At 51.7% G+C, this 8507-nt stretch overlaps 1 long non-coding RNA gene across 1 annotated transcript; it reads left to right on the top strand.

The window, feature by feature from the left end:
• The first annotated feature begins 558 nt into the window (after positions 1-558).
• Positions 559-1975, top strand: LOC126037470 (uncharacterized). The gene is made up of 3 exons (XR_007505712.1): positions 559-668; positions 1438-1550; positions 1880-1975. It is a non-coding gene; the product is annotated as an uncharacterized LOC126037470 (long non-coding RNA).
• Positions 1976-8507: the final 6532 nt, after the last annotated feature.

The raw sequence follows: 8507 nt of genomic DNA, 5'->3' as shown, positions 1-8507 counted from the left end.
TCCAGACGTCTCCTAGAGTCTTTTGGCCTTTTCTTATAAGGACCGGAGATCCCAGGTAGCAGCCCCAGACTTGTCTAATGAGGCTACCCTAGATGATTCTTCTCTTTTGCAGGAAGCTCTCTTCTCCGGAATCAACCCAAGACTCCTCCCAGGCGTCATCCCAGAACATTTTGACCTCTGCGTTCGGGACCGGAGATCCCAGCTACCTGCCCCAGACTCCTCCAGGTAAGTAGCTCGAGACATTTTTGTTCTCCTGTAGAGAAATCTCTCAACTCCGACAGCCACCTGAGACTCCTCCCAGGCATCTCCCACAGTCTTCTGTCCTCTGCTTTACCTACCTAAGGGGTCAGGTAGAAGCCCCAGACTCCTCCAAGGAAGCTACCGTTGAGGTTTTTTTCTTTTTTTCGAGGAGCCTCTGACCTCCGGGATTCCCTGTGATTCCTTCCAGACGTCTCCTAGCGTCTTTTGGCCTTTTCTCATAAGGACCGGAGATCCCAGGTAGCAGCCCCAGACTTGTCTAATGAGGCTACCCTATATGATTCTTCTCTTTTGCAGGAAGCTCTCTTCTCTGGGATCGACCCAAGACTCCTCCCAGGCGTCATCCCAGAACGTTTTGACATCTGTGTTCGGGACCGGAGATCCCAGCTACCTGCCCCAGACTCCTCCAAGTAAGTAGCTCGAGACATTTTTGTTCTCCTGTAGAGAAATCTCTCAACTCCGACAGGCACCTGAGACTCCTCCCAGGCATCTCCCACAGTCTTCTGTCCTCTGCTTTACCTACCTAAGGGGTCAGGTAGAAGCCCCAGACTCCTCCAAGGAAGCTACCGTTGAGGTTTTTTCTTTTTTGGAGGAGCCTGTGCCCTCTGGTATCCCCTGTGATTACTTCCAGACGTCTCCTAGAGTCTTTTGGCCTTTTCTTATAAGGACCGGAGATCCCAGGTAGCAGCCCCAGACTTGTCTAATGAGGCTACCCTAGATGATTCTTTTTTTTTGCATGAAGTTCTCTTCTCTAGGATCGACCCAAGAGTCCTCCCAGGCGTCATCCCAGAATGTTTTGACCTCTGCGTTCAGGACCGGAGATCCCAGCTACCTGCCCCAGACTCCTCCAAGTAAGTAGCTCGAGACATTTTTGTTCTCCTGTAGAGAAATCTCTCAACTCCGACAGCCACCTGAGACTCCTCCCAGGCATCTCCCACAGTCTTCTGTCCTCTGCTTTACCTACCTAAGGGGTCAGGTAGAAGCCCCAGACTCCTCCCAGGAAGCTACCATTGCGGTTTTTTCTTTTTTGGAGGAGCCTGTGCCCTCTGGGATCCCCTGTGATTCCTTCCAGACGTCTCCTAGAGTCTTTTGGCCTTTTCTTATAAGGACCGGAGATCCCAGGTAGCAGCCCCAGACTTGTCTAATGAGGCTACCCTAGATGATTCTTTTCTTTTGCAGGAAGTTCTCCTCTCCGGGATCGACCCAAGACTCCTCCCAGGCGTCATCCCAGAATGTTTTGACCTCTGCGTTCGGGACCGGAGATCCCATCTACCTGCCCCAACCTCCTCCAAGTAAGTAGCTCGAGACATTTTTGTTCTCCTGTAGAGAAATCTCTCAACTCCGACAGCCACCTGAGACTCCTCCCAGGCATCTCCCACAGTCTTCTGTCCTCTGCTTTACCTACCTAAGGGGTCAGGTAGAAGCCCCAGACTCCTCCAAGGAAGCTACAGTTGAGGCTTTTTTCTTTTTTGGAGGAAACACTGCCCTCCGGGATCCCCTTTGATTCCTTCCAGACGTCTCCTAGAGTCTTTTGGGCTTTTCTTATAAGGACCGGAGATCGCAGGTAGCAGCCCCAGACTTGTTTAATGAGGCTACCCTAGATGATTCTTCTCTTTTGCAGGAAGCTCTCTTCTCCGGGATCGACCCAAGACTCCTCCCAGGCGTCATCCCAGAACATTTTGACCTCTGCGTTCGGGACCGGAGATCCCAGCTACCTGCCCCAGACTCCTCCAAGTAAGTAGCTCGAGACATTTTTGTTCTCCTGTAGAGAAATCTCTCAACTCCGACAGGCACCTGAGACTCCTCCCAGGCATCTCCCACAGTCTTCTGTCCTCTGCTTTACCTACCTAAGGGGTCAGGTAGAAGCCCCAGACTCCTCTTAGGAAGCTACTGTTGAGGCTTTTTTCTGTTTTGGAGGAGCCTGTGCCCTCTGGGATCCCCTGTGATTCCTTCCAGACGTCTCCTAGCGTCTTTTGGCCTTTTCTTATAAGGACCGGAGATCTCAGGTAGCAGCCCCAGATTTGTCTAATGAGGCTACCCTAGATGATTCTTCTCTTTTGCAGGAAGCTCTCTTCTCCGGGATCGACCCAAGACTCCTCCCAGGCGTCATCCCAGAACGTTTTGACCTCTGCGTTCGAGACCGGAGATCCCAGCTACCTGCCCCAGACTCCTCCAAGTAAGTAGCTCGAGACATTTTTGTTCTCCTGTAGAGAAATCTCTCAACTCCGACAGGCACCTTAGACTCCTCCCAGGCATCTCCCACAGTCTTCTGTCCTCTGCTTTACCTACCTAAGGGGTCAGGTAGAAGCCCCAGACTCCTCCAAGGAAGCTACCGTTGAGGTTTTTTTCTTTTTTGGAGGAACCTCTGCCCTCCTGGATTCCCTGTGATTCCTTCCAGACGTCTCCTAGCGTCTTTTGGCCTTTTCTTATAAGGACCGGAGATCCCAGGTAGCAGCCCCAGACTTGTCTAATGAGGCTACCCTAGATGATTCTTCTCTTTTGCAGGAAGCTCTCTTCTCTGGGATCAACCCAAGAGTCCTCCCAGGCGTCATCCCAGAATGTTTTGACCTCTGCGTTCAGGACCGGAGATCCCAGCTACCTGCCCCAGACTCCTCCAAGTAAGTAGCTCGAGACATTTTTGTTCTCCTGTAGAGAAATCTCTCAACTCCGACAGCCACCTGAGACTCCTCCCAGGCATCTCCCACAGTCTTCTGTCCTCTGCTTTACCTACCTAAGGGGTCAGGTAGAAGCCCCAGACTCCTCCAAGGAAGCTACCATTGAGGTTTTTTCTTTTTTGGAGGAGCCTGTGCCCTCTGGGATCCCCTGTGATTCCTTCCAGACGTCTCCTAGAGTCTTTTGGCCTTTTCTTATAAGGACCGGAGATCCCAGGTAGCAGCCCCAGACTTGTCTAATGAGGCTACCCTAGATGATTCTTCTGTTTTGCAGGAAGCTCTCTTCTCCAGGATTGACCCAAGAGTCCTCCCAGGCGTCATCCCAGAACGTTTTGACCTCTGCATTCGGGACCGGAGATCCCAGCTACCTGCCCCAGACTCCTCCAAGTAAGTAGCTCGAGACATTTTTGTTCTCCTGTAGAGAAATCTCTCAACTCCGACAGCCACCTGAGACTCCTCCCAGGCATCTCCCACAGTCTTCTGTCCTCTGCTTTACCTACCTAAGGGGTCAGGTAGAAGCCCCAGACTCCTCTTAGGAAGCTACTGTTGAGGCTTTTTTCTGTTTTGGAGGAGCCTGTGCCCTCTGGGATCCCCTGTGATTCCTTCCAGACGTCTCCTAGAGTCTTTTGGCCTTTTCTTATAAGGACCGGAGATCTCAGGTAGCAGCCCCAGATTTGTCTAATGAGGCTACCCTAGATGATTCTTCTCTTTTGCAGGAAGCTCTCTTCTCCGGGATCGACCCAAGACTCCTCCCAGGCGTCATCCCAGAACGTTTTGACCTCTGCGTTCAGGACCGGAGATCCCAGCTACCTGCCCCAGACTCCTCCAAGTAAGTAGCTCGAGACATTTTTGTTCTCCTGTAGAGAAATCTCTCAACTCCGACAGCCACCTGAGACTCCTCCCAGGCATCTCCCACAGTCTTCTGTCTTCTGCTTTACCTACCTAAGGGGTCAGGTAGAAGCCCCAGACTCCTCCAAGGAAGCTACCGTTGAGGTTTTTTCTGTTTTGGCAGAGCCTGTGCCCTCTGGGATCCCCTGTGATTCCTTCCAGACGTCTCCTAGAGTCTTTTGGGCTTTTCTTATAAGGACCGGAGATCGCAGGTAGCAGCCCCAGACTTGTCTAATGAGGCTACCCTAGATGATTCTTCTGTTTTGCAGGAAGCTCTCTTCTCCAGGATTGACCCAAGACTCCTCCCAGGCGTCATCCCAGAACGTTTTGACCTCTGCATTCGGGACCGGAGATCCCAGCTACCTGCCCCAGACTCCTCCAAGTAAGTAGCTCGAGACATTTTTGTTCTCCTGTAGAGAAATCTCTCAACTCCGACAGCCACCTGAGACTCCTCCCAGGCATCTCCCACAGTCTTCTGTCCTCTGCTTTACCTACCTAAGGGGTCAGGTAGAAACCCCAGACTCCTCCAAGGAAGCTACAGTTGAGGCTTTTTTCTTTTTTGGAGGAAACACTGCCCTCCGGGATCCCCTTTGATTCCTTCCAGACGTCTCCTAGAGTCTTTTGGGCTTTTCTTATAAGGACCGGAGATCGCAGGTAGCAGCCCCAGACTTGTTTAATGAGGCTACCCTAGATGATTCTTCTCTTTTGCAGGAAGCTCTCTTCTCCGGGATCGACCCAAGACTCCTCCCAGGCGTCATCCCAGAACATTTTGACCTCTTCGTTCGGGACCGGAGATCCCAGCTACCTGCCCCAGACTCCTCCAAGTAAGTAGCTCGAGACATTTTTGTTCTCCTGTAGAGAAATCTCTCAACTCCGACAGGCACCTGAGACTCCTCCCAGGCATCTCCCACAGTCTTCTGTCCTCTGCTTTACCTACCTAAGGGGTCAGGTAGAAGCCCCAGACTCCTCTTAGGAAGCTACTGTTGAGGCTTTTTTCTGTTTTGGAGGAGCCTGTGCCCTCTGGGATCCCCTGTGATTCCTTCCAGACGTCTCCTAGAGTCTTTTGGCCTTTTCTTATAAGGACCGGAGATCTCAGGTAGCAGCCCCAGATTTGTCTAATGAGGCTACCCTAGATGATTCTTCTCTTTTGCAGGAAGCTCTCTTCTCCGGGATCGACCCAAGACTCCTCCCAGGCGTCATCCCAGAACGTTTTGACCTCTGCGTTCGAGACCGGAGATCCCAGCTACCTGCCCCAGACTCCTCCAAGTAAGTAGCTCGAGACATTTTTGTTCTCCTGTAGAGAAATCTCTCAACTCCGACAGGCACCTTAGACTCCTCCCAGGCATCTCCCACAGTCTTCTGTCCTCTGCTTTACCTACCTAAGGGGTCAGGTAGAAGCCCCAGACTCCTCCAAGGAAGCTACCGTTGAGGTTTTTTTCTTTTTTGGAGGAACCTCTGCCCTCCTGGATTCCCTGTGATTCCTTCCAGACGTCTCCTAGCGTCTTTTGGCCTTTTCTTATAAGGACCGGAGATCCCAGGTAGCAGCCCCAGACTTGTCTAATGAGGCTACCCTAGATGATTCTTCTCTTTTGCAGGAAGCTCTCTTCTCTGGGATCAACCCAAGAGTCCTCCCAGGCGTCATCCCAGAATGTTTTGACCTCTGCGTTCAGGACCGGAGATCCCAGCTACCTGCCCCAGACTCCTCCAAGTAAGTAGCTCGAGACATTTTTGTTCTCCTGTAGAGAAATCTCTCAACTCCGACAGCCACCTGAGACTCCTCCCAGGCATCTCCCACAGTCTTCTGTCCTCTGCTTTACCTACCTAAGGGGTCAGGTAGAAGCCCCAGACTCCTCCAAGGAAGCTACCATTGAGGTTTTTTCTTTTTTGGAGGAGCCTGTGCCCTCTGGGATCCCCTGTGATTCCTTCCAGACGTCTCCTAGAGTCTTTTGGCCTTTTCTTATAAGGACCGGAGATCCCAGGTAGCAGCCCCAGACTTGTCTAATGAGGCTACCCTAGATGATTCTTCTGTTTTGCAGGAAGCTCTCTTCTCCAGGATTGACCCAAGAGTCCTCCCAGGCGTCATCCCAGAACGTTTTGACCTCTGCATTCGGGACCGGAGATCCCAGCTACCTGCCCCAGACTCCTCCAAGTAAGTAGCTCGAGACATTTTTGTTCTCCTGTAGAGAAATCTCTCAACTCCGACAGCCACCTGAGACTCCTCCCAGGCATCTCCCACAGTCTTCTGTCCTCTGCTTTACCTACCTAAGGGGTCAGGTAGAAGCCCTAGACTCCTCCAAGGAAGCTACCGTTGACGTTTTTTTCTTTTTTGGAGGAACCTCTGCCCTCCGGGATCCCCTGTGATTCCTTCCAGACGTCTCCTAGAGTCTTTTGGGCATTTCTTATAAGGACCCGAGATCGCAGGTAGCAGCCCCAGACTTGTCTAATGAGGCTACCCTAGATGATTCTTCTGTTTTGCAGGAAGCTCTCTTCTCCGGGATCGACCCAAGACTCCTCCCAGGCGTCATCCCAGAACATTTTTACCTCTGCGTTCGGGACCGGAGATCCCAGCTACCTGCCCCAGACTCCTCCAGGTAAGTAGCTCGAGACATTTTTGTTCTCCTGTAGAGAAATCTCTCAACTCCGACAGGCACCTGAGACTCCTCCCAGGCATCTCCCACAGTCTTCTGTCCTCTGCTTTACCTACCTAAGGGGTCAGGTAGGAACCCCAGACTCCTCCAAGGAAGCTACCGTTGAGGCTTTTTTCTTTTTTGGAGGAAACACTGCCCTCCGGGATCCCCTTTGATTCCTTCCAGACGTCTCCTAGCGTCTTTTGGCCTTTTCTTATAAGGACCGGAGATCGCAGGTAGCAGCCCCAGACTTGTTTAATGAGGCTACCCTAGATGATTCTTCTCTTTTGCAGGAAGCTCTCTTCTCCGGAATCAACCCAAGACTCCTCCCAGGCGTCATCCCAGAACATTTTGACCTCTGCGTTCGGGACCGGAGATCCCAGCTACCTGCCCCAGACTCCTCCAAGTAAGTAGCTCGAGACATTTTTGTTCTCCTGTAGAGAAATCTCTCAACTCCGACAGCCACCTGAGACTCCTCCCAGGCATCTCCCACAGTCTTCTGTCCTCTGCTTTACCTACCTACGGGGTCAGGTAGAAGCCCCAGACTCCTCCAAGGAAGCTACCATTGAGGTTTTTTCTTTTTTGGAGGAGCCTGTGCCCTCTGGGATCCCCTGTGATTCCTTCCAGACGTCTCCTAGAGTCTTTTGGCCTTTTCTTATAAGGACCGGAGATCCCAGGTAGCAGCCCCAGACTTGTCTAATGAGGCTACCCTAGATGATTCTTTTCTTTTGCAGGAAGTTCTCTTCTCCGGGATCGACCCAAGACTCCTCCCAGGCGTCATCCCAGAATGTTTTGACCTCTGCGTTCGGGACCGGAGATCCCATCTACCTGCCCCAGACTCCTCCAAGTAAGTAGCTCGAGACATTTTTGTTCTCCTGTAGAGAAATCACTCAACTCCGTCAGCCACCTGAGACTCCTCCCAGGCATCTCCCACAGTCTTCTGTCCTCTGCTTTACCTACCTAAGGGGTCAGGTAGAAGCCCCAGACTCCTCCAAGGAAGCTACCGTTGAGGTTTTTTCTTTTTTGGAGGAGCCTGTGCCCTCTGGGATCCCCTGTGATTCCTTCCAGACGTCTCCTAGAGTCTTTTGGCCTTTTCTTATAAGGACTGGAGATCTCAGGTAGCAGCCCCAGACTTGTCTAATGAGGCTACCCTAGATGATTCTTCTCTTTTGCAGTAAGCTCTCTTCTCTGGGATCAACCCAAGAGTCCTCCCAGGCGTCATCCCAGAATGTTTTGACCTCTGCGTTCAGGACCGGAGATCCCAGCTACCTGCCCCAGACTCCTCCAAGTAAGTAGCTCGACACATTTTTGTTCTCCTGTAGAGAAATCTCTCAACTCCGACAGCCACCTGAGACTCCTCCCAGGCATCTCCCACAGTCTTCTGTCTTCTGCTTTACCTACCTAAGGGGTCAGGTAGAAGCCCCAGACTCCTCCAAGGAAGCTACCGTTGAGTTTTTTTTCTTTTTTGGAGGAACCTCTGCCCTCCTGGATTCCCTGTGATTCCTTCCAGACGTCTCCTAGAGTCTTTTGGCCTTTTCTTATAAGGACCGGAGATCCCAGGTAGCAGCCCCAGACTTGTCTAATGAGGCTACCCTAGATGATTCTCTCTTTTGCAGGAAGCTCTCTTCTCCGGAATCAACCCAAGACTCCTCCCAGGCGTCATCCCAGAACATTTTGACCTCTGCGTTCGGGACCGGAGATCCCAGCTACCTGCCCCAGACTCCTCCAGGTAAGTAGCTCGAGACATTTTTGTTCTCCTGTAGAGAAATCTCTCAACTCCGACAGCCACCTGAGACTCCTCCCAGGCATCTCCCACAGTCTTCTGTCCTCTGCTTTACCTACCTAAGGGGTCAGGTAGAAGCCCCAGACTCCTCCAAGGAAGCTACCGTTGAGGTTTTTTTCTTTTTTTCGAGGAGCCTCTGACCTCCGGGATTCCCTGTGATTCCTTCCAGACGTCTCCTAGCGTCTTTTGGCCTTTTCTCATAAGGACCGGAGATCCCAGGTAGCAGCCCCAGACTTGTCTAATGAGGCTACCCTATATGATTCTTCTCTTTTGCAGGAA

This window comes from Accipiter gentilis, unplaced genomic scaffold (genome assembly GCF_929443795.1).
Source record: "Accipiter gentilis unplaced genomic scaffold, bAccGen1.1, whole genome shotgun sequence".
In the NCBI taxonomy this organism is placed as follows: domain Eukaryota; kingdom Metazoa; phylum Chordata; class Aves; order Accipitriformes; family Accipitridae; genus Astur; species Astur gentilis.
This window is presented reverse-complemented; position numbering and strand designations above follow the sequence as displayed.